This window comes from Castor canadensis, chromosome 4 (assembly GCF_047511655.1).
Source record: "Castor canadensis chromosome 4, mCasCan1.hap1v2, whole genome shotgun sequence".
NCBI classification, from domain to species: Eukaryota; Metazoa; Chordata; class Mammalia; order Rodentia; family Castoridae; genus Castor; species Castor canadensis.
In genome coordinates, this window is record NC_133389.1 from 23,574,467 (window position 1) to 23,601,916 (window position 27,450).

General features: G+C 34.3%; 1 protein-coding gene and 1 pseudogene across 2 annotated transcripts in view; one reads left to right on the forward strand and one right to left on the reverse strand.

Moving 5' to 3' along the window:
• Dcc (DCC netrin 1 receptor) overlaps positions 1–27,450 on the reverse strand; it is a 1,132,969-nt gene that overhangs the window by 243,481 nt on the left and 862,038 nt on the right. The window lies entirely within an intron of this gene.
• On the forward strand, positions 8,840–8,952 carry LOC141422836 (U6 spliceosomal RNA; annotated as a pseudogene).

The following is a 27,450-nucleotide window of genomic DNA, read 5'->3' on the forward strand; positions in this document are numbered from 1 at the left end:
ATTTGTTTTCAAGTTATACTATAGCAGCATACTGTAACAGATAGTGCCAGATTCTGAAGGGATATATAGCTGAGTCAATTGATCAGTTTCATATTTCTTTCAATTGTCTTTAAATTTTTACTTTTAGCCTTTAGGTGTCCTAAATTTGAATAACTTTCTACAAAATAGAAGTAAGATGGCTAAATCCTCAGAGCATTCTGCTAAATGTCAGAGGTTGTGTTCAGTATTTCACAGGATGTATACAAGCAGATTTCATCTGAAGATTATCAGGCTTATGATTAAGAAAAGACAAAAGAATAACCCTGGTAAATTATCTACCAAGGATTTGAGAACTGAAGTGCTATATATGATAGAGGATATTTGGTTGAAATAAATAAAGAACTAGCACTCTTTGGATTCATTATAAAAAAGCACAATTATGTCCCTAAAAAATCATACTTTTCCTTAGTGCAGTCCTATAATTTTTTGTTCTTTCTTTTTCCAGGCTTCTTTGCACTCAATCAGACATGATTCCTGTGGTTTTATTTTGTAGGTACATTGAAGTCTTATGCCTTTCTTTCTATCCACATTGTCATCACACTGGTTCAGCTCCAAACACATGGCTTGTGTCACATCAACAAACTGTAGTTGGTTCATCATTTTATGAGATCACATGGCATTTGGATTGCCCTAAAATGAAAAGGTAACTGACAGAAAGAGGACATTTTAGAGTAATTTGATGTTCTCTTATTTTCCAGGGAATTCAGAACCAAATTATTATTTTTTGACTCGGCAGGCAAAAGAAAATAATGACAGGTAATGATTTGAAAAAATACTTAAAATTTAGAAATAAGAAAAAAGGCACAGGATTTTTTTTCATGAAGAATTTAACAGATTTATATAAAGGTCAATTAATTATCTAGGAGAATATTCTTTTAAAAATTCATTCCTTTTTGTTGATTAAAAACCTCCCATTTAGCTTAGCACTGGTGGCTCATGCCTGGAGTTGTAGCTACATGGGAGACTGAGATCAGGAGTATTACAGTTCAAGGTCAGCGTGGGCAAATGGTTCAAAAGATCCCATTTCCAAAAATGATGAGAGCAAAATGGACTGAAGGTGTGGCTCACATGATAAAGCACTTGCATTGCAAGCTCAAAGCCCTAATTTCAAAATTCAGTCCCATCAAAAAACAAACAAAAACAAAAAACTAAACAAAAACCCTCCTACTTATTGAAGATACAGGTAACCAGGTAGATTTTTCTGTCCAGGAGAAATGCAAATAATTTCTCTTACACTGAGAAGAAAATGTCAAAGTTTATAGTTTATTGCCCTAATGGACAGTAACCAATTTTATAACTATCCTAGCAATCTTATTCAAAATTGTTTTTAATTAAAGTGCTCATAAATACCAGCCTTGCCATTTTCTGAGTTATACTGTTAATTATAAGATGAATAAAATCTTTGATATGTTCATTTTGTATTTATATGGGAGTCATATTTTTAATTTTTGAAAGACATTTTACGAAAGGCTTGAAAATGATGGGTAATTCTTAAGAAAATATGCTTTAACTTCTGAAAAAGTATCTTCATTTGCATTATAGATGTAACACTAAGAGAGGAAAGCTATTATAACTTGAAATTGTTGCAATTATTTACCAAAATTAAGGTTAATAACATTTGGTGATCCACATATCCATTAAGACCTGAGCTCTAGCAAAAGTCTGCCTACTTGAACAGCAAAACCCACAAGAAGTTAAATAAGACACATTCACTACTACAGTTTGACATTTTTAAGTGAGTTGCTGCTTGTTGTATTGTCATAACCAACTTCCCAAAGAAGCCATGTTTATACTTGGCTCCAAATACATATACATATGGTAAAAGGCTTTTTGTTCAAATTTTTCTGTGGTGCCCTGTAACACAAAGAACTAAAAAGAGACAACACAGTAAGTGTTCATTAAAATGACTACCAGTTTAAAGCCAATTAAAGACAAGATAATTCTTTCCCTATGACACATTTATAATTCTATAATCTAGTCCGATTATATGGAAGATCGAATAGTCGACTGAATTTTCCAAACATCAGTACAAATTTCTAGTAATTGCAGTGTCTGAGAAAAATAAATAAATAAAAACAAATCTGCTCTAACTCCACTGAAAAGTAATCTTTAACTTTTGAGGACTGACAGAAAAGGGATAGCCTAAACTGAGAATCCAACACTTGACTATAGGTGGATTTATATTGTTCACTAATAGTTTTTTAAATGTGTATTTTATCTGCTTAGGTAGGAAGACAATCAGGTCCTCAACCAATTTCACTATTCTGCAAAGTTGAGACCTCTCTTTTACTTTGTGATTCCTTATTATCCTGAGTGTGCACTCTAGCTACAAAATACTAATTATGTTTATTGGCAGCGATTGGCAATTAAAATTTTTCAGTGCACTTGGGTTTTATAGCTGAAGGAAAAGATTTGGGAGTTGCAATCGAAACATTTCTCTTTTGTCTTTTTCTGTGCAACCTACCCAAGATGCAATGGTCTTGGGATCAGGCCTTCACACATTGTTAGGTACACAAGAGTCATGAAGCGAATCTTGTTAAAGTAGATGTGCCTTCACATGGACTAATGTGAAACCTGAGACTGTGTTTCAAATGGAACCTTATGTGAGGCTGATGCTCCTTTGCAGGCCAAGAGATCAAACGTGGACTAACAAGGGTGTACATAGTTTGTTGTTAAAAGCAAACAGCAATCCAGATTCCTAGTTTCTAAATAAAATCAGGAAACAATATCATCTACAATATGACTAAGAATTAAACTGGGTTTTCAAAGTAATTATGTCTAATTTGACTGAGAATGTTATGCTTCTGAAAATCCAAAGTAATTTTAGGGATATATTCATCTAATCTTCTATAAACTTGCAGTGACACCTGTGACCATAGAAAACCACTGAACCATGTCACTCTGGCCTCCAAGGCTCTTTGTAAAATTTACCAAAATTACTATTCAATCCTATATCTTCCTTCTCATCAGCTTCCCTCACATAGATGCCACAAATGCTCTTGCTGTTTCATTATCTTATATGTTTTTGTTAACAGTTTCCCCATACCTGGAAAATTTTTCTTCTCCACAACTCCTGTTCCTTCTTTAATAGTAGTTCAAGTGTCACATCCTGTTTAAAGCATCCTCTGATCTTTGCCTTACCCAAAATTCCTACTTAGAGGTAATAGCTCCCTTTCAGTATCTTAGTGAACCTGACTATGTATACAAATGTATTAAAGCAAATACTGCTGTAGCAACAAATCATAGACTATGGAGACAGGTGTGTATTAATTCACCCAATTGACCCACTTCTCTACTCTGTTGAACATAAAGGATACTAAGACGGTCTTTTTCTCAAGGGGTTTACATTTAGGTGTAGGAAGACAAATATGTCATTTGATATAAAAGAGAATATAAGTATTGATCAGTGGTGTAAAAAAGATAGATTGAGGTAATACAATTAAGAGTAATGGGTAAAGCAGGGGCAATGCTGCTGTAACTAGGAAGTAGGATAAGGTCTTTCTAAAGAAATGATCTTCATGTTGCTTGAGACCTGAATAATAAGATGGAGGTGGACACTTGCAGTTTTGGAGGAAAATTGTTCTAAGCTGAACAAGCAACAGCTGCAAAGATCCTGAGATATGACTAAAATGTCAGAAGCTGTAAAAAATGAGAAGTTGGGTGTGGTGATGTACACCTGTAATTCTAGCACTTGGGAGAGGAAGATGAGGCAAAAGAATTGTGAATTGGAGGAAAGCCTGGGCTCCAAGTAAGTTCCAGGACAGTCTGTGCCATGAAGTGAAGCTCTGTCTCAAAACTGAAGAGGCAGATAAGCAAACAAGAAAATGAGGACAAAAGTAGAACAATGTGATCCCCTCATTGCTTGCAACAAGTCAAGACCAAACCAAAAGTATTAGAACAGAGAATACCCTAATTGCTCTCCAAGAAAACTATGAGATTCTCCTACTGGCTCATCTCTACCATGAAATAGACTATGTTCCAAAGATGTGCAAATACTTAATTACCACTTGATTTGCCCTGAAGCTTAATTGGTCTGCTAGAAAGAAACAGAAAACCAAATCTGTTCCACCTAACAACCCATTAATATATAGTTTCTTTAAAATGAATAGACTAGGTGCTACGTATTTTTCTCTACAATTAGACATGCCTCAGTTTCTTAGTCTTTACTTAAAGGTTACAGTCAGTATCAGTAGCACTTTGAATACCTCCATGTCTTCTGTTACCACACATAATCTCCATCCAGTCTAACTTGAGTCATGAGACCCTTGACAAAGAACAGAGGCCAACTGTGTGATGTTTCCATTGTTCTGCACAATTACTTCCTTCCTAGAATCATATGTAATGACAGCATATTGCAACTGATTCCACTTAAAACCTTTACAAAAATAACATTGTTCACCATAGTGAGTTTGTTTCCAACAGGATGAAAAGAGAACTTGAAGAGGTAGAATTATAGCTTGATGATGAGATGCTGGAAAAAACAATCACAAGCTTGAAAGTTAGTACCTGAACACAATACAAGATTGATGTAGCATGTTATATGACTCTTCCGTAGAATCAATAACAGCCCTTTCATGCATCATTTTCACTAAATTATAAAGGGATTTCAACTTTAAAATATCAATGTATATGTCTGTAATTTATTTTAAAATGAAAGAAATGTATGATAGTGTCTTTTGAAAAAGTAGAGCACATTTTTTTTTGTTTTCTCCCAGTCTTCCATCCTCATTTTTGTTTTAAGTACAGGAGGAAAAATTCCTTTTAAATTTATCTTGCTGCTGCCAATGATGGTTCTCTTTTCACATTCCTTAATTAACTCTTTTCCTCAGGCTTGCCTGGGGCCCTATTGATTTCTCTTTCCTGCACAATACTATCAGTGGAAAGAAGCTGCTTCTCCATGGTGTGGAGTGTACATCTGTGCCTCAAAGATGTATTGGGGCCACCTATGTGATGTGTGGACAAGTTGAGTGAGCCCTGAAGTGCTGCTCATTTGAAAAGATTTGTATTGGAGTAAAGAATGTGGCAGAAAGTGATATGATAAAGGAGATAAAGCATGGCTTAAAAAGATGCAATGCATAGAAGCACAATATTTTCAATGGCATGGAAACTCAATATAATGAAACAAACCTTGAACATATTTGTGAATAGCTATCAGGCAACACCACAAAATGTAATATTTGATTTTAAAGTGGAACTCAATACCAAATATTTTTCCTGATCAAAGGACTAGTAATTGAATAATGTGTTTGTTCAAAAGTGTGTTGGTGATATATGTTCTTTAAGTTTTAACCCAGTTCATAATTTCCTAATCCTACCTGATTATATATAAATATATAAAATCATGATGACTCAGACTAGATATTTCATGTACAAAGAACCATAGCAACCACCAATGTAAGAGCACAAAAAGGTTATTTCAGTAGCAGAAGAAAAGTCTGAGACTCAGCTATAATTTTATTTTATGATAACAAGATCACAAGGTGATTATTATTCATAAGAGCCCAGGCTTTTGCCTCTGTTGGACTAAATATGATTATAATATCTTAAAAGTACAACATCACACTACATTTATTTCTCAACTATGTACCATTTGTCTGCATGTGGTTGATCTTGCTGCTGTTCAAAATGCAGGAATAATCAAGCTAAATTATTTCCATTTAGTAATGCATCATTACCCCCTTTCATTATTTGCTGCCGACTCATAATCAAGGTTTGGGTCCATTCAGTATTGGGTTTCTTTTCCCACTAGGTTAATTTATATTTCTCTATATATGTATGTTGAGCATTTTATTTATCTCCATATGGAGCTTCATTTATAGGGAATCATATATCAATTGTCATTGATATTTAAATGCTCTTAAAAAGGAGAAGATTTTCTGAAACATTAAAAGGATAATATAGTTATTTAAGCCTGTTTTCTAATTAAAATATTAAGAAATAAAAAATGCCACCTCAATTTAGTGTAAAGTGCTAAGCACACTTATAATGATACTTTGAAGAACATATAAAGTTACATTACAGTGCTTATAATTGTATTTGGTCCACAGTAAACACTCAATAAACATTAAATAAATGAATAACTAAGCAGGTGAATGAATGACTTCTATTAGAAAGTAAAATAACCTAAAATATGAACAAACTCATTATAAATAGATCAATTGTTAATTTATCCTACAAATCAGAACCATTTTGTAATGATAGCTGGGAGACAGATGCATGCATTCATTTTGGAAGAACATTCTGGGGAAAAAATGGCAATTGATAGTTTCTTGAGAAGGAAAATCTCTCAAAACATTATTTCCTTTTCTGATGAGAATGACATCCAATAAAACATAAAATTATATTAAAATATAATTCCTAACCTCCCATATTCCTTGAATTTTAAAAATTAACCCCGTGTTTAATGACAAAGATGTATTCTGAAAGATGTATTTGGTTTCATTATTGTGCAAGTGTCACAGAGTGTCTTTAGACAATTTAAATTAAGTGGTATAATCTTATGGAACTACCATTGTGTACACAGGCTGTCATTTACTGTAATGTCATGCGGTACGCACATGTATGTCCCCTTAATTTGATCAGGAGTATATGTTGGGGAATATTCATTCTACTTAGAAATTTTCTGACCTAAAGCTAAATGAATACTCCATCTGACTAATTTAGGTACACAAGCCTGTACTGAAAGGATTCAGATAAGTGAAGTCAGTTGCTTGCCTGAATTAACCACTTGTTTAAATAAATTAACCAGTCAATTTTGCCAAAATACCAAATCCCTGGCCTTGAAATAAAGGACCAGTTATTCTGAAGCAGAAAAGATGTAATTAAAACATCTTATTACAACACAGCATGGAGAAAAATTGGTGTGAAGTTAATAGAGGGTACACAAATGTCCTTTTCTTTAAAAAATGCTGTAAGTAGAAAATAACCTCCACATTCTTTAGCTATAAAAGCAGGCAAGGAGATAATAGATTCAATGATCCCTTTCTACTTCAAGTGATACTAACTTAGGCTGACAAGGGAAGAAAAACTGGTAAACAGCCTCAAAGATGGTGCACAGTGAACCTTACCAATTAGTATTACATTCTTGTATAATCCCATTCCCTAGAGTCTGAGCTTTGCCTACTAATTTGCTTCTAGTGAACAGGATATAGCAAGAGTGATGGTTAGAAAAAACATAAAAATATTGCGGCCTTGATCATGAATTGTCTTGTCTTGCCCCGAGAACTGCCTATGAAGAGGTCCATGTATTGAGGGACTCATATTTGGTCAGCAGTCAGATTACCTGGGGACTGTCAACAACCATGTGTGTGAACTCTGAGGAAGATCTTCCCCTGCCAAGCCTGGAAATAAGACCAGAGATAACTTCACCTCCATAGCAGACTTGTGAGAAATTCTTAGCCCCGGGTGCACTGTTTCCTGTATTCCAGACTCACTGAAACTGGGGAGACAATAAGTATTTGTTGCCTTAAGCCAACAAGTTTTCCAGTATTTTTTTTTCTTTGTAGTACTGGGGCTTGCACTCAGGGCCCACACTTTGAGCCACTCTGCCAGCCCCTTTGTTGTGATGAGTAATTTTGAGATAGGGTCTTGTGAACTATTTGCTTAGGCTAGCCTTGAACCATGATCCTTCTGATCTCTGCCTCCTGAGTAGCTAGGATTACAGGCATGAGGCACCAGTGCCTTGGCTTGCAGTAACTTTTAATACAGTAATAGACAACTATCACTTGTGGTTCCTTTTACTCATTAGATAGTGGCATAATTAGAAATAACCTTTAGATATCCCACCTGTATGGATGATGAGACACTGCTTAGAAAAAAATCAATTAAATAGTACTTTCCTATATTGTACACAAACGAGCGCTCATGAGTATTAAACAAAATACTCCAGCGTTAAATGCGGGAGATATACAAGTTTAATCATCTTTAAAGCAACAAAATTTCTAGTCCCAACTGCCTGATTCAGCACTGAACTTTGGTAGATAACAGCTGTGATTCACTGAGCCATTATTCTCATTTTTTGCCTCAATTTCCTTGACAATAAAATGGTCTACTTCATGAGCTATTGAGAATTAAATGTAATGTACTTATAATTTAGTGCACTTATAACAGTACCTGGCACAGAGTTACCACCATATAGATCTTTGCTTTTACTAGAAACAACACCCTGACGAGCTTTTCCTTAACAATCAGTGGCAATTATTTATTTATTTATTTTTGGCAGTACTGGGGTTTGAACTCAGGGCCTCACACTTGCTAGGCAGGTGCTTTACTACTTGTACCACTCCACCAGCCCAATAATCAGTGGAAATTATGAGTGAAACCTTAGCACTATGCTGAAAATGTGACGAAGTTTGGATACATTTGCAGAGTTCACATCTATAGGGGCTAGAATCTTAAAATAATTCCTAAGGTCTAATAATTGGTACCAAACTGCCTTATTTGGGTAATTACATTTTCTGCAATATTAGATATAAGACAAAATTATAAGAAGTAGGGAGTCTTTCATTTTAAGATTCTGTCTTCTAATCATTGTAAGGTAAAGACACCCAGTATCTGAATCCTAGGAAGCAGGTTGACAGACATCTCTTTAAACAAGCCTCTAACGCAGGCATTTTAATTAGAAGATAGATATAAATTCTAGGATTGAGACAATATAACTAAGCTCACAAAATTATGTTCTTAAGATATTAAATACTCTGCTTTCCTTATGTAAAAATATTCAAAACTTTATCCAAATATAAAAGCAAAGAAAAACAAAAATCTTCAAGTAAACAGTCCTTTATTAAAGTTAAAACATTCAGTGCTCGCTTCGGCAGCACATATACTAAAAACAAATTGGAACGATACAGAGAAGCTTAGGCATGGCCTCTACACAAGGATGACATGCAAATTAGTGAAGCATTCAATATTTAAAAAAAAAACAGTTAAAACATTCAAACTGCCATCAACAAAGTATCTTAGAACAACTAAAAAAGGTCTCTCAAATCCCCTAAAATGTTTGAAAAAGCATTCTTGATGCAAAATCTTACGGGCAGCACCCTTTTGAAGCAAGTGTCCAAACTATAGATATGTTGCATCTGTTTTAAGAAATGGAAAAGCAAATAAAACTTCGGGGATTTTGTTCCCATCTTTTACACTTCTACCTTGCTAGAATGAGGTTGTCTATTACAATTTACAGAACTACTTGTTCCTCCCCCTAGCATTCATTCCCAGGCTGAATAGAGTGATGGATTTGTGCTCAAGGAGAACTGGGTTTGGGTATAAACTAGAACATTACTGACACCAGCATGCAACCTCTTTTAACTTGGCAAATGCAAGAATAATTAATATATTTTTGTTGTGAAAGTGCAATGAAGATTAAAACCTTATATTTTAAATAAAACCATAGTTTATTATTTTATAACAAATAAATGAAAAATGCAGGAAGAGATCATCAAACTGACCAAACTAAACAATAATCAATGTGCACATGCACCCACACACCTCTGTAAGGATAATAAGAAATCAGATATTTCTGTTGTGAAACATAAAGTGAGCAAAACTTGCCTCTGAGATGCCTTTCCATTTATTTTCTAATAGGTTATATTCTTCCCTGTAAAAACACATCTCTAGTAGAAATGACCTGGAGAGTATTCTCTCTAAAGAGCAATTGCCTTGTATTCCAAAGGTGATTGTAGGAACTCTGGTTCCCCAGCTCATCTTCCATCCTCATTTCCCGCAGCTCCTGTCTGCTGGCTCACAGGTTCTCTGCTCTTTGGCTGACACACAGTGGCAGCACCTGTGCCCCTCACCCTGTTCAGGTTGTCATCATTAAGACTGAGAGAGGACAGAAAAGGAGCAAGGCTTCCTGAAATCAATGTGAGAGCCTCACAATTCCTTATAAAAAACATTGCCATTTAAACTTAGGAGAGCTCAGCAACTGGACAGAGATATGAATCTTGTCATTTTATTAAGGCCAGATAACAAAGGGAAGGAAGAAAGGAAGAATGAGAGTGGCATTGCAAATGAGAAAATTGAAGGCTGGGAAATCTTGATTAGACACATTCTTGAGAAGAGCTTATTGAATATGTAAGAAAGCATTTTATAGCTTAAAATTTTCCTGGGTGAAAAGAAGAAAAATACTTAATTTTATATAATGCACCTAAAATTGTGATAATTCTTTTGACTTAAAATTTTATTAATGGTAAAAGAAGATGTTTTTCTTTTTTCTCAAATCTATGTGTGTCTAACTTAAGCTTGGCATATTTATTACATGCTCTATTTACAAAAGTGTTTGCCAATCAGATTTAGCTTAATTTGAAGTGCTAAATTTTTTGACAAATCTGTAAAAATCAGGATGTTTCAGGGTACAGAAGGAATGACCCTCTCACATGAAGAAAAAATATCTTTCTGAAAGAAAGCCAGAAAAACACTTAATACTAATCTTGTTTTTAACTAAATTTACCTCAGAGACGTTCTACAAACTCATTTTTGCTACCCATGTTCAAGTGCAAATTAAATATTACAGACACAATGGAGCAACTGAGTTATCCCCAAAGTAACAAGTTTGCACTAAAGGTACTTATGCTGGGAAATCTTTGAGTGCTTTGAATTGCTTACTTTTCTATGAATGTAAAATAATTATATCTGTAGTTATAAAAGAATCTTCTTTAGATATAACCAATCTATGCCAGTTTTGAATTATATTATATTTTACATTTTGGAAATCTGCTACTCAGAGAGCTAAATGTGTTTGAACTATGTCACCTCAACTCAGTGAGTCCCAATGCTAAAGTGTTATCTGTTCCACGTTAGCAACATTGAATATACCTTAAAATGCAAGATTACAAGTTCATGATAAAATGACAAATTTTAGTTAAGTGTCTAATGTAGAATAAGAAAAAAATGAGCCTGGTTTGGTATCACACCCCAATAATCCCAATTGTTTGGGAGGCAGAAGTAAGAGGTTTGCAAGTTGGAGAAAAGCCTGAGCAAAGTTAGCAAGACTTTATCTAAAAACCAAAATAGAAACAAAATGTTGGGGCATGCCTCATGCTGGAATATGGGTCTAAAATGTGAGAGGCCCTGAATTTAATTCCCAGTGCCATAAAATAAAAATAACACAAATAATAAAATAAGAAAAAAAATGGTCAGAATTTTAATACAGTCTGCAAGTTTCATATGAGAAAGCTATGCAGACAGGTATGTCAATAATTATAGTTTCTCAGTAAGGATAATGAGTTATGGATGAAAATAAATTTATAATTTAGCTAAGGTAATCTAATTGAAGAGTATGAATAATAATGCAAATAAAAGAAGCAGCATTTAAACATTCCTTTCAAAATGACAGTTTTGTGATTCTTGGGAGAAATATTTGTTTTAAAGTATTGAAATAACTTTAATACACAATCAGTCAAGCAAGGAAAAAAGGATGGTTTTTAAAAAAAGTGTGTAGAAGATGGTGATATCACCAACCATTAGAGAAATAAAAATAAAAACTATAATGAGATACATATCGCTTCACACCTAGGATGAGTATAACAACAAAGACAAGTAATAGCAAGTACTGACAAATGTGTAGAGAGATATTGGAACCCTCACACAACTGGTGAGAACTTAAATGGTGCAATAGTTTTGAAAAACACATTGACAGTTCCTCAAAGAAAATTTATCTTATTCCTCAGCAATCCTGCTCTTGCATATCTACCCAGAAGAAATAAACATATAAGTTTGCACAAGAAGTTGTACATGAAAATTCAGGCCAGCATTGTTTATAATAGCCAAAACTAAAAACAATGCACACCATCTGAAGAATGGATAAGCAAAATGAGTTCCACAATAGGTTATTCAGCAATCAAAAAGAATGAAGAATTGATCCATGCTACAAATGAATGAAATCTTGAAAATATTTCAGCAAGTGAAATATGACCACGTATTTTATGATTCCATTTATAGGAAGTGGACAAAATACTCAAATCCACAGAGACAGAAATTAGTCTAATGGTTGTCTAGTTAGGAATGGGGAAGATGGTGACTGTCAACTGATGTATGATAAAAACGTACTAAAAACAGCTTGTCATGATAGTTATACATCTCTATGAGTATACTAGAGATCATTTAATTGTGCATTTTAAAAGGACAGATTTTATGGTGAGTTATATTTCAATAAGTCCATGTTTTACAAAAAATATAACAGTAAATAGACCAAGGACTTTAGGTAGAGTCCAGCTTTGTATGTTTTTCAATAAAACAATTCACCTCTGAGTCTCATTTTAAACTTGGCAATGAAAACAAAACATAAGAATTGAAAAACAACAACAAAAAAGACACACCAAGTGAGATAATCTCCCTTAATTGTTCCAAGCTGTCTTGTTAAATATTCATAGATCATCTATTATTTGATGCAGACAATATGTGAAGGTTTCAATTTAAAAACTTTCTAAAAGTGGACAGCATGATAATGTACACATACTGTAAAGGATAGAACAGAAGAGACATAAGATACTGTGAAATCATGTACAAAAATATGTGTGGATGATTACAAAAGAAATAGTTTCATAGAAATTCCAATTGATGTGTATCTGAGGTCACTGAACTGGTGCTTTGTTAGGACTGAGATGGGTGAGACGATGTGGGGGCTGATGCTCTAGCATTAGCAAAACCCAGGGCAAGAAATTTGCATGGTACATCCACAGGGCAGGGGGCTAAAGGATAGCACAAGGGAAAGAATGGCAAGAAATAAAAAAGAATGGTGAACTGTGGGGAACCTTGAAAGGTGGTTCAATCTATTCAAAAGAGGAATCTGGAAGCATAGAGTTATCACTATAAGAAAATGGATTCTTGGGAATAGGAGCTAGTTTCCTGAGGGAACTCCAGGTCTGAAACTCCAGGTCCTGTTTTAATTTCTGGGTTTGGTGTGATTGCAAGCAGTCCCTGAAAACCTCAGGAAAGAGGTCAAAGACAAGCCTATCTCTTAAGAGATATCTAATAGGGTATGGGAGTGCACACTTGTAATTCCAGCTTCTCAGGAGGCAGAGACAGTAAGATCACAAGTTTGAGGCCATCCCAGCCAAAGTTAGAAAGAACCTATCTCAGAAACAAAACACAAAAAAAAGGGATCAGGGCATGCCTCATGAGGTAAAGCACTTGCCTAGCATGTGTGAGGCTCTGGGTTGAATCCTAAGTACCAGAAAAGGGAGAGAAGAGGAAGAGAGTTATCTATGTAGCTAGCCCACACATTGTTTAGTGATATTTTTATTTGTGGAGTTACGTAATCTATAAGCATCTTTACTATTTTCTCTCTTTATTAATATTGGAAGGTCAAGGGAAAGAGGTTAAACTTGAGAAGGCTGAAATGCAGGAAAACAAGAGACTGGTCAGTTAGAAAGAAGGAAAATTAAAATGCTCTCCAAATTCCCAAAACATTATTCTCCTTAGCAGAAAAAAAAACCTCCTGTGCTGACATTCATTACACCTATTTGGAATCAAGTTAACTAGACTAATGAATTTTCCTTGATGTTTGTCTAATGCAAAGTACACATGCAATACTAAAACTCATCACTCAGATACTATTTACAACATGGGAAAGCTCACCTTTCCCCTCCAATTTTTCACAGGCTGTCATTGCTGTTAGCAATATTGAGCCAGGTTATAGCTTAGAAATCTTAGCACTAATGAGGCCAAGGACCTAGGTTCTCATTAGTTAGCATTTGGAAAGAAAATACACTATTTTTCAAAAATTGGATTCTTATGTCATGCAATCAATTCTGACAGGGACTGTGTTTTGTTTAGATGGATCCATTTCACTAATGGCAAAAGTGTAACATTGCTTTCATCTCTCACTTGTGGGCACATATCAGGCATGAACTGAGTTTATAAAAACACTCAACATTTGCAAGTGAAGATACTATTCTTCTTTAAATAAGACATTTGAGACAAAAGTATTGGGTAGGAGACTTTTTCCCTTTAAATATTACACAATAGTACTCAGGAATCTTTGAAAGTAGCTGCAACTTCTTTTTCAGGGTACGAAAGATGTTCCCATCACTTTACTTGACTTTATGGCATATTGCTCTGTCCATGCTGATTTTTTTTCATCTTATTGTGTTCAGTGAGAAATGATGAGAATTATTGAGCTAAAGGGAAAGCCATCTGACAAGTAGTTTATAATGAACTAAGTGCTGAGTAGCAGGTCTCTCTTCTGCTGAACCTGGAAGACTGATATCAGCTTTTCCAAGTTTAGAGGAGAATCAAAGCTGCCATTGACTCTATGTGATAATGGAAGAGAACCATTAATTACAGCTAAACTCTAAGCCAAGGGTATTTGTTGGGGATGGCCTGATCAGTGCCACTGAGAAGTGTTCTTTTTAATACCACTTCCCAACACTCTGTGTAAAATGACTTCATGGTGAAAAGAATTTATATAATAACAGGAAAAACAATGGTAGAAGTTTGATTACCATATGAGTCTTCAGAATGCATCTTGTCATGATGGGATTTATGGACTTCATGAATAAAATATAGGAATCTTCATTTTCCAAATAAAATACATTTAGCTCTTTTTTTGAGAATATACTTTGTGAAACATTGTATTACACTTAAAGTTAGAAATATGCCTTATGGAAAGTTGAAATAATTGTCAATTCTAATTGAGATCTATCCATTTGAAAAAATTAAGTAAAAAGTTGTAGAAAGGAGTGGATGGAAAATGAATATAAAATATCAGGACAGACAGAGTTTATCTTAAAATTATAAAATCACTATATACTTATTATAAGTGTCATAAAAGTATTAATATATGAAAATAAAATTTAAACCTCTTAATAGGCATCTAATCCAGTAAAGACTTGATTGGTATACACTTTAAAGATTAGAGAGCAAAAATCAAAACTATATTGCACAACTTTAGAACAAAAATCCCTTTTACTGTGTCTATTGAAGTCTGGATCACACATTCGGGGGCTTCATCATCATTATTTTAAATTTAGTACTAATAATGGTCACCATGTTCTCCATCTTAATATCTACTTCTGCTAATAAAATCAACTTAATTTTTTATTAAACATGTTTGAAAATGTCAATTTTCCAAAAATGATATTCAAAAGGTTAAATCATAACATATATAAATACATTTTAAAATTATAATTCTGTATAACTGAACTCATTCAGATGAGCAATGATAATTTTTATTGTATATATGTATATCTATACATGAACTATTTATCTACACACACACAAACATCATGCTAATTTTGCTAGAGTGTGCTGAGTTCATCCTCCCAGCCCATTCACTTCTCAATAGAAATTTTCATCCCCAATGCTTAACAATGAAAGACCCATAGACATGCATATTTGTATTTTTTATGACTTTTGCAAAATTATTTCCTGATATTTGTAATCTATTTTTACAAATGAACAACTCTTCACATTTTCTGGAAATACCATGAAATTCATTCTAGGTAAAAGTGTATTTTTATCAAATGGCAGAATAATGAATTGATTGGCCTCTCAAAGTTACCTGTGATTATTTGCCATTTTCAACTCTCCATTATACTTTTTTAACCCTTCTTTAAAATTTAGTATAACTTGGAAAACTCTGATCAAGAACTAAGGGAGAATTTCTGTGCATCAAAGCATTTTTATTTATCTTTCAGAATTTATCAGTATGTTTTACTATATAAAGAGCAGAATACCTATTAAATCATGTATCCTGTTGAATTGTGTCATCTGTCTAAGGACACAGGCTCAATACAACATGTTTAAATACGTGCATGAAAATTTAGCAAACATTATCCCTTCTGAAAGTATTGTAAGGTCTTTAGAATCATTCAGAATTTAAGCTTTAAATATTTAAGCTTCTTTGCCAGGAAGATCTAGGAGTTAAATAAAACACATACACTTTGTCCACAAAATGTTGAAAGGTAAAAGTTATGCCAAGATGTCATGAGTTATACCAATATGGAATAGACTGTATTTGCAGAATATATTCTTCTAATATTTGGTTTTAGGCCTGATAATACAATTCCTTTGTTTTGGTTGATTTTAGATTGTTGAGAAAAGGAACTGGAAAATATCCACAGGGGATTGGGTTTGAAGATATCCTACCCAACACCAAATCCATAGATGCTCAAGTTCCCTATACATAGAATATTTGCATATAACTTGTGTACATCTTCCCGTATACTTTAAATCATACTCAGATTACATTTAATACACACTGCAATTTAAATGATAGAGAAAAAGTTGGTATACTGTATTGTTTAGGGAATAATGATAAGAAACAAATCTATATGTGTTTGGTATAGCCTCATTTTTTATTTGATTCATGGTTGGTGGATCTACAGATAAAGAAACAATGGATACAGAACCCATGGGTACAAATGGTTAATAATATACATACAATATTCACAACGATGTTTTGAATGATATGGGGGTATATCCTCAGAAAGATGGAAGAGACAGTGAACCCATCAGATTAAGTAATGTTGATCTCAATGACATAAAAGGTAGAAAACTATGATCTAGTTCCTTATTGGAAATGAGCGCTGGCCGAATAGCTGAGTCACTGATAGTCTCCCTTCTTTGATGCCTGCTTAGAAGCCAGAGACACTAAAGTCCCCTCATGCCCAGCACAAGTAGATAGGAGCCAGCATGTCATTCTCACTGGAATACAGAAGAGGCTGACAGTGACTAGTTTCCAAGGGAACACGGGGAATATCATGTTTATCAGGAGAACAGTTTTAGACACATAGATGTTGGTACTAACACCTTACTGCTTATTTTTCTAGCAGAGGAGTGGGTCAGTCTGCAATGAGCCAAACTGAGACTGGACTAGGACAGTGCTAGGGGCTGAGAATATTCTCATTTAGGAGTGGTTGGAGAGTGAAGTCTTGCACATATAAAAAAAAATCTGGAAGGAATGTTAAGTTAGAACATGGTTCTAACTACATGTGGCATGGTTTTTTGCTACAACATTATGTCTCATAAAAATATTGTGATGAATGTGTGGTATTATTAATCTAACAGGTAATGTATATATGTAGACTTGACACCACCCTGGCTCAGGATTAAGACCACTTGATCAATCAGCCTTTAGATAATTCTTAAGACAATCAGAATCAACTCTACAGCATTTTTAAAAATGCATTTGCCAATGAACTTTATAGTGGGTGTGCTGGGCTGGCCATGTGTATAGTTACAGAGCATCACACCTCTGATGAATAACCGGTTGGGGATAGGAAAAGACAAATGTATCACCAGGAATGTATATTTCACAATTTTACATTGAAAGGCTGATATCCTTGGACAAGAATGGACAATCAATTTATGTTTTAATGGTGAATCAGGTGCTGGTGGCTCTTGATTCTCCCTTTGTGAGGGAGGCTAGTCAAGGAAGTCAAATAAATGAAGTCAATGCCATCCCTGAGGTAGACCTCACCCAGGTGTTCATGACCAAGTTAGTGAAAGGTGAATGTGAAGAACTGCCATATGATCCAACAATGCCATAATGGATACATTCCCAAAGGAAATGAAATCAGTATACTGAGACATCTGCACTCCTGTGTTCACTGTAGTGCTATCTGCAATAGCCAAGAAATGGAAACAAACTAGGGTGTTGTCCATCAATTGATGAATGCAAAATATGGCACCTACATGTATAACACAATACTATCCAGCCATGGATAGCTTTTAAGAAATGAAATCTGTCATTTTGAAGCAACATGAAAGGAACTAGAGAACTGGAGAATTTATAAGTTAATTGGTGGTTGCCAGAAGCTGGAGAGAATAGGGAGGAGTGAAATAAGTGGAAAGTTTGATCAGTGGGCAGTATGTTATAATTAAATAGGAGCAAAAAGTCCTGCAGACTAGTGACTATCAATGACAGCAATGTTCCTTACATTTCAAAAATCTAGAAAGGATTTTGAGAGTTGTTATCATAAAGAAATGATAAATATTTGAGGAGATGGATATGTTTAACTGGAATTAAACATTACAGGATGTATAAATGTCTCAAAATCATATGCATGTCATTCCATTAATAAGTAAAATTTTATGTTTATGTACCATTTAGAAATAAACAATTTTTAAAAATAAGATCCATTACCTCCTTCTCTTAAGCTTGGTGAATGGGCTCTCTAAATCCTGAGGAATATGCTGTTATTCCAGTGCAAAGAACTGCAACAACTTGGAGTAACCCTTTGTGCTCAAATGACTGTTTCCTATGTTAACAGTGTGTATATTTTCTTGATAAAAGAAAAAACTATAATTGACCACCCACTAAGCAATCATTCATTTCTTATAATGAAAGAAACTTTGAAAAATCCTTGCACTCATTAGCTTTTACAACTCTTCTGATGTTTTTGGCTTCTGAGGCTATATGACACTTTATGCTAATAGGTTTGAGGGAAAACACATTTCATCTAATCAGGCATTGTTTAGACACCTGCCATCTAACACTGATTCTTCCATATCCTTTATCACCCTGTCTCATACGAAACATGGGTTCTCAAATTAACTCATTAACCATGTAGGATAACATGCATGACTGGGGTTGGCAAAGGGGATAACTTCTTATACAGAGGTAAATAAAAATGCCATGGGTTTATAATTAGCTTCCACTGAGCTCCTAAATTCTGTGTCAGAGGCTTCTTTATCCAAGAAATTTTATCCACGTTTTCTTCCTAAAACTTCCACTAAGCTGGTTTTGAGAAATTCACAATCCCTTTCTACTATAAAAAGAGAAATATTACAATATCATTGACACTATGGTTAATTAGCTAATTTCTTCGGAATACTTTTCAATTCCTTAGGGAAGAGTAATATTAATATAGACTGCTGTTTTAATGAGACCCAACTGGTCTAGAAGTTATCAGAGATAGCATAAAATTGGGTCTGGGCTAGATATTGTTAGCTAAATGTGATATTCAGAATCACACTTGATTCTGATATTTAATACTTAAGTGACCTTGGAAAAATTATTTAATCATGATCTATACTTTCCTCCTCTGCAAAAGGGAGGTATAATTTCTACCTCATTGGGTTTTTTGAGGACTGAATGAAATGATACCTATAAAGTGTTTGTTATCATTCTTAGCATAAAATAATCTTTTAATAAATACTGACCATTAGTATAGGAAGATGGAATCAATGGGAACCCTAACAGTTTTGAAATACAGTGGAGAGAAATAGCTGTGTTTAGATTATCAAAGTAAAAATATTCTGCATCTACCTGAGTTGTTTCTTATTATATGTATTTGTGGCATACTCTTATTTTTCATGACTATTTATCAATAGTTATTTTATTGTCTGGCATAAAATAATAGTTGCAATGAACTAATACAGAGAAACTGGGCAGGCATGAATAAAATGAGTAATTGATTAGGAATCAGGAACTCTAAATATTTATCCTATTACTATCATTAGTTTTATTACTTTGGGGTAACAGGGTCATATGTTTCTGTCCCTTAGTTTTCTTACCTCATTTTGTCAAAGCAAAATGGGAGCACTGAATATGGTTAAAAAGATTATATGCATACAAACTATTGCCTTAAGTTGAAGTTTGAAATTAATTACTTATATCTAAACTGTTTAACCCAATTTAGGGTTTTAGTCTGTTCTGTCTTGATCAACAGTTGTGTCTTCTATGTGCCTCTCTCTCCAGATGGATAGATAAGTCAACATCTTGAACTTAGTGACAATGACTTCCACAGATCCTCTGATACTGCATAGGCCTTCTTTTAGATCTGGTCCCAGTAACCCCGAAAGGTACTTGATGTCTCATCATGCCTCATCATCAGCTCTGCTAGTTTAGCAAGATTTCACTTTTTGCATGGAATTTTGTAATCTTTTCATATGAACTAATTCATTGACCAAGAGTCCCTGAATTGCTTACTTGAAGCAGACAATACGTGTTGCTTTGACAATAAATTTAACTTTCAAGATATTTTTATGAACCCTAACTTTATAATTATTTTTCTGTGGGTGAATACATTATCATATTGTGTTAGCTAGCTTTCCATCATTGTGACAATATAACTAAGATACTCAAGGGAGAGAAGATTTATTTTGACTCATAGTTTCAGACGTTTTGGTCCATAGTTAGCTAGCTTCATTGATTTTAGGTCTGTGGTGAGGCAGAAACATCATGGTATAAAGGAGTAGTTGGGGAAAGCTGATTACCTCATGGCATCAGGAAGCAGAGTCAGGTAGAGTCCAGGGAGGGATAAGATATATCTTTCAAAGGCACTCCCTCAATGACTACTTCCTTCAACTAAGCCCCACCTTCAATAGCTCATTGATTAACCCATTGATAAAGTTAGCACCCTCATAATCCAATCACCTCTGAATAATGACACCAACTGGGGACCAGTCCTTTAGCACTGGAGCCTTTTGGAGACATTTCATTTTCAAACCATAACACACACCAACCACCTAAAACCCACAGTGACAACATCTGTCTTTTCTTGATGTCATTCTTTCTCTTGTTTTAACTTTTTATTTTTATTGTGTACCAGTGTTTTATTTCCATTCTGCTTTGTCTTTTCATTTTAGACTATTTCAAATACTATGTCACATATATACAACTAATGTAAACATACAAAAAAAGACAACATGGCATTTGAAAAGACTTCTTGCAAAGACAGAAAGGTAAAATATAGTGAAAAAGGGTCTGAAGGAAGAAGTTTGTTTTTCTTTTTAATCATATACAATAGTTTGGTACAAATATCACTCTTTCCTGGCACTTGTTTAGATATCTTTGTGAAAAAGTGTATAATTTCAATCCATACACATCATGGAGGATATGGACCATCCCAGAGATGGGATTACATCTTCATGAGATTGTTTTAGATCTAGTCCAGCAAGCTGGGGGAAAAAGAGATGTATAGAAAGAGAAGAATGCCAGAATCTAGATACAGTGAAATTTGTGAGACATTTAGGGGTGGAGAAAGGATATGGAGTAATAGCTTGAGAAGATGTAATTATTCATTTACTTCAATAAACTGGAGATGACAAATCATGGATCATAGTTGGATGTTGAGTTTCATCAGCAAGCTCACTTCCATATGACCAGTGAGGTTGAACACACTTTTCTATTATTGTTCATCCCTCTGTCTACTTGGTAAAATGTTGGCCTATTCATACACATACACACAGACACACACACTTGAGTAGTATTATACACAAATTTTTTACAAATCAAAGAAAATGCAGAGAAAAATTAGATTAATTGTAGGTGAGAATTTTAGGTCTAGATAAGGTGTAGGAAGATTTTATCTGAATTGAGCTTTGAATTATAGGAATGATTTGGACAAGATTCTGATTATTCAGTATATGAATGCAAGAATCTGGTTTATGTTATTTTTTGTTATATCCACAGGGCATAACACAACCCTCATTTCCACTTAAATGAATTAATTCTAGTTAAAACATTCAGAAGTACCAAAGTAAGGGAAATTCTATGTGGAACTGAAAGGAAGGCACTAACGTAAAGACAAGTTTTGAATTGGGGGAGGGATAAAAGATAATTATAACAAATTTTACTTTGAAATGATAAGATCAGGCTTCTATTAGACAATAGGGAGTCATGGAGAATTTTTAATAAGACTAATGACATAATTATAGAAGTGCTTTAGTTACATCAACCTAAAAGAAGGGGGAGTAGATGGCCAGTGGATTCTGATATGGAGATCAGGACATGGGAATAGAGACAACTCTATAAGAGAACAGCAAGACCCAATTTAAGGAATAGAGAAAGGGAGGTCATAGAGGAGATGCAAAAAGAATAGACTGAAGAATGAAAAGCCAAGTAAAGACTCATTTTAAGGAATTAATGTTGGTTCTTTCTAACTGTAGGTTGCATTCTGCAGACTCAACTAACTGTGGACTGGCAATATTAATAAAAACTCTGTAGACTGGGGGTATGGTTCCAATGGTAGATACAGCGCCTGCCTAGCAAGTGTGAAACCCTGAATTCAATCCCCAATACAGCCAAAACCAGAAGTCTGTACTGAACATGTGCAGACTTTCTCCCCTTGTTATCATTCCCTAAACAATATATAGTATAGCTACCATTTACATAGCATTTACACTGTGTTGGGCATTATTAAAGATTATTTAAAGCATATGGAAGGATATGTGTAAGTTATGTGCTATTAGTATGTCATTTTAGATAAGGGACCTGAGCATCCGAGGGTCCTAGAACCAATCTCCAACAGATATTGTGGGAAAAGAAGCCATCTAATCTGATCATTGATAAGTTTCAAAACTATTTCCTAAGGGAAATCCAATCCTTTCCTATTCTTTAAAAAAATGAAGTAATTCTCTCTTAAGGCTAGAATTCCATTATGTGCCCCTTTTAAAAAGATATATTAATGATATTCTTAAAACCATAGGATATCTGAATTTTGGGTCCCAAGGAAAGGCTTTATTTTCAAGTTCTGTATATAGCTCCTATTAAAATCGCAATTAAAATTTGAGCTGAGTATTCGATAATGAAGAAACCTAATTTTATTTTATACTTGTAAAAATCTGATCATAACAGAACACCCACCTGGAAGGCATCACTTTAGTTTCCTTATCAATGTCTTCAGAGTTACAATTAATCACAATGCCATTAGCTTTTATTGATGATCAATGTCAGTACTGTTGATATAGCCACACAGCTGTATTTTGGCTAAAATCTGTCTATGAAAAAAAATCTATGCAATAAATTTCTTTTACAATGTGGTTCTTAGGGAACTGAAACATTTCCTTCTACTCTCATGTTTCCTATTTAAAGCATATATAAAGAAAAAATGGTTGTTTACTGTTTACATTTGCCTGGAATAGCAAGATGTTCAGTCAAGTTATAAACTACAAATGAGTATATATTTCTATGACAGCAATCTCTACCTTAATTGGTATACATGCTCTAATCTTTATTTCCTTCAGAAAAAAGGCAGACTCCAAATATACTAAACTTATAGACACAGCTCTGGTTTGTCATAAAAATGTAATGACGAAAATGTTGAAAAAAATGACTTACATCAATATTCAATGTGTGACTTCCCTCAGATTGGTACACATCCAGCTTACTTTGGAACATAATATACACTTGTCAATTTACTTTTGTTTGTTAAATGATAGCTGTAACTCCATACTCAGTGGAATAATTGGGGAAATATTCAACTTCAAACAATATGATTTTAAAGATTAACAGCTTATAAAATCATTTTATTAGTTTAAGGACTACAACAAATCAACAACTTTTATATGATCCTCCCCTCAAACAACAACAAAACAAAGCAAGCAAAAAAAGAAAACTGAAGCAACTGTCCATGTCACTACTCTTTCCCCTTAATTATCCAAGCCCGTACTGTGCTAGGTACTCTCTATGCCCTTTTCTGAGTCTAAGATATGAAAGTAGATGAGTTCAATGTCAGCTTACAAAAACAATTTTCACTATTTTTTAAGCACATATAATTTTCCTGGAAGTAGCCACCTTTGTATAGAAAAAATACAATTTTATTTGAAATGTCTCTCCTTTTCTCTTTTCACAGAACACAATTCTAATTATAACAGTTAATGGGAAGTACATACAATATTACTCGGCACACTCTTCTTTCTTCCTTCTGGGCACCCAGAAAGATCACATTTCTCAGCTTCCTGTAGAGTCAGATTACGGGCCATTTGGTTATATTTTGGCCAAGAGAACATGGGAAGATGAGAAAGACATTTCCATGTCTGATTATTTTTTTAAAAAACCCAAAAAAATAAAGACCAAAAAAACTAGTGCCATTGTCCAATTGTCAAGAAATATGTTACCTTGATCGAGATCCAATCTATTTTTATAGCATGAAGCATAACACTTCACTTGTAGTCTTCAATTCAGTAGAAATAGAATGCTCTCTGTTCTCCAAGTCTTCCCAGATGCTCATTTCTGTGCCTGTGTCCCCAATGTTTCCTTCACTTGGAATATGAACATTCCTAGCTCCCTTACCTTTTGATGGCCACCCATCTTTCACAGCCATCTTAAATTTGTTCTTTTCTAACTGCCCTTAGAGTCCCAGCTTTGACTTATTTCTATAAATTTCCAACTATTCCATTCGGTGTCAAATGGAATACTTTATAGTACTGGGAGCTTCTGAATTTATTTCTGCTATTCTAATATAAGAAATACATTGTGAAAGATCTGCCATTCTCAGAGATCCTCTATTCCTACATAACTGTTATCCATCACTTATAACGCACATGAAAATACCACTTCCTTCATAACCTTCCTTGACCAATTCAGCTATAAAGAAAATTCTGAATTATTATAGCTATTCTACAGAATTGTTTGATTTAATAACAAATGGTCTTGAGGTACCACCTATACTACTATCATGATTTTTGTAACTTTTTTCTCACTTTTAATTCATTTGTTTATTTTCTTCTGCACAATAAATCCATATAAAATCAGGACATATTAGCTGAAACATTTTCCACTATATTTCCTTGTTGCCTGGTCTTAGCCCACATCCAAAAAACAAATGTATTCCAACCACCACATACATAGACAGGAGAACTAAGTACTTTCATAAATAAAAGATAAAAATCTTAAAGAAACCAGTTCATAGTTGGGTTTGTAAATATTGGAATGAAAAGAAAGAGTGATTGAACGACTGCTGCTTGATAATAAAATTTGCCATAACTATAATAGAAGAAGTATATATTATAATGAGTATCAGAGAGGATCCTAGTGCCTTGCCCCAGAGCTGATTCTGGGGTGAGTGGTAGAAAGAGAAAGAAATACTAGACATTAAAGGGACTTTGAGGGATGAATACTTACGGTGTTACCTCTGGGTCATAATGCCTGCAAGTGTCATGGAGAAGTGTTCAATAGCATGATCACGCTATATTTGAGTAGTAGAAGTTGTATGAGGTAGAGACCTGAGAAAGTCTAACAGAGCTCTCACCCAGAAAGACCTGTGAGGGTATCCAAAATGCTCAGACAGTCCAGTGGCTGCTGTGAGAGATTCATAGGCCTGGAGTACCAGCGAGTCAGGATGAAAAGATATAAATTTAATTGTGAAAGCTTGATAATTGGAAATTTAGGCATGATTATGACTTTAGAGTTTGCAGAGGGAGAGAAAACAAGACAGACCATATTACGTGTGGTTGCTGAGTAGATTTTTCTGTTACTTGCAGTTTAAAGCATCCTAACACTTGTTAATGACTTGCTGTTAAATATTTTACTATTAATGGGGTAAGTTTGCAGTTTCTAATATACTCTTGGATGGAGACTACATCCATGCCTAAAAATATATTATCATCAGGGGAAACAGGTCTACTTCAATGGCCTGAATTAGAACAGTAAGTTGGTATGTCTGACTATTCTTTGCCACTCCCTTTATTTCTAGTTCAATGCATTTATGTCACCAACATTTACATAACACTCTTTGCACATTAGGAATGGTTCCAAGCACATTACCAATTTAAACTCATAAAATTGCTATAAAAACTTTATAAGGCAGCGATTGTTTTTTCCTCCTATGAAAGAAAGGATAAAACCAGACACAAAAGGATAAGGTTACAGCCCAGAGTAGTTAAACTCTTAACAGAGTTTGTCCTCTTAACAACTAACTATGCTGCCTTTTTCCTAAAGTGTATTTTATTGGACTTGAATTCAAAATAAAATCTACTTGAGCCACAATATTTGAACGGGTTATAATCTTACAGTCTCAGGTTCTTTTGTGTAAAATTACAGGAAGTGAATTTGATGAAGTTTAATATTCCTTCTCATGTAATCATTCCAAGACAAAATTCTATTTACATGTTCTCGTGATGTTAAAGTTTAGGCAGGTTAAGAAAACTGTTACATATCATAATTATCTAAACCAACACTGCTTTTAATCCATACTTAGAGAGATTTTTCAAATAATCATTTAAAATAATAAGATTGCTTGCTTTTAGATCACAAAGGCAGAGTGGATTACTTAGTGTAGTGTAGTCAGTCTTAATTTTGGTATCACCTGGCCAATATCACACACTGTGATTTTAGTATGCATATAAGGTAGGACCATGTAAGTCATTTTCTAATTTGTGATACTAGTCTCTAGAAATGCACCACTGCTTTTCCCAGTCCACTTGGTATACTCCTTCTTGAAATCTAGCTGTCATTCTATGAGAAGTCCAGGAGACCAAATGAAGAAGAGAGGTACGTTCATAAAGAGTCTCTTCTGATTTCCCAGAAAAGCCAACCCCAATCTCCAACAATGTGCAGAAGCCAATCTGAACATTCCCTTCAAGTCAAGCTCGCAGACGCCACCCTTGTCTATACAACAAGAGCATAAAATCACAAGGCTAAATGGAACCGGGTCAACAAACAGAATTATGGATGTTAATCAAATAGTTGTTTTAAGTCACTAAGCTTTGGGGTGGCTTGTTGCACACAAAAATTACCAAAATATATCTATTAAAACACTTGATTCAAGTCCTCAGAATCATTCTGAGTGTCACATAGAGCTAAGTGATATAGGCACACCAATGCTGGTTTTAAATATAAGTTCATGTCATACAAGGTACTAAATTTGGAGTCAACCTTTCCACAGATGACTTGTATTTTAAAGAGAAATATTTTTTCAAGTTTATAAAATGAAATTTAAGTGATAAAGTATAAAACATTCCATGAAGAACATTCAGTGTGACAGGAGAAAATGGACTGAAAAAACTTATTACATCTGCTGGAGCATACATAATAACCAAATGCTCAATAATACAAAATGATGTATATAAAACAGGAGCCAACTCATATTTTTTATTATTACCACGGATATTATGCTTTAAGATGGCTCCTGAGAATCTCACAACAAATTAACCTTTTGTCAATTAACTTGACAATTCCTTCCTTGCTCTTTTACTAGCAATCTTACTTGAGTGTTGAATTTATTGAAGATTTAATAAAAATAGAAAGAAGACTTAGTACTCAATTTCTTCAGAGAAACCAACTGAACCTGTAGTTAGTTCTGTTGTTCTCATCTGCTCACATCAGCAGAGTCTGCTCCATGTATGAACCATATATATGGCTGACAGTCCATTAAAATCTTAAAGGTAGAGCCTAAATTCTGCTTTCTGATAATATCCAGATTTCTCAGAGCCTCAAGTTTCCTTGGAGCTTCTTATACCATGTTATGTCCTAGCAAATTATTCTCTTTCCAGACAGCCTCCTGAGTTTGCTAGGTTTGCAACCTTTGATTAAATCAATGTGTGAGCTACTATAAGTTGTTCAGAAGTAAAGTGGCACCTGCTCTCTGCCTCCATACCATTTATTATCCTCTAGTTGCTTAGAGGATAACACAAATTTCATTGTAGGCATTTGAAGTGATTTTTGGTGTCTGGAACAAGGAGATCCTTAAAATGTGATTGCTAAAGATAACAGCCTGGTACTTACCAGTTTCTTCCTGAACTTTCAAG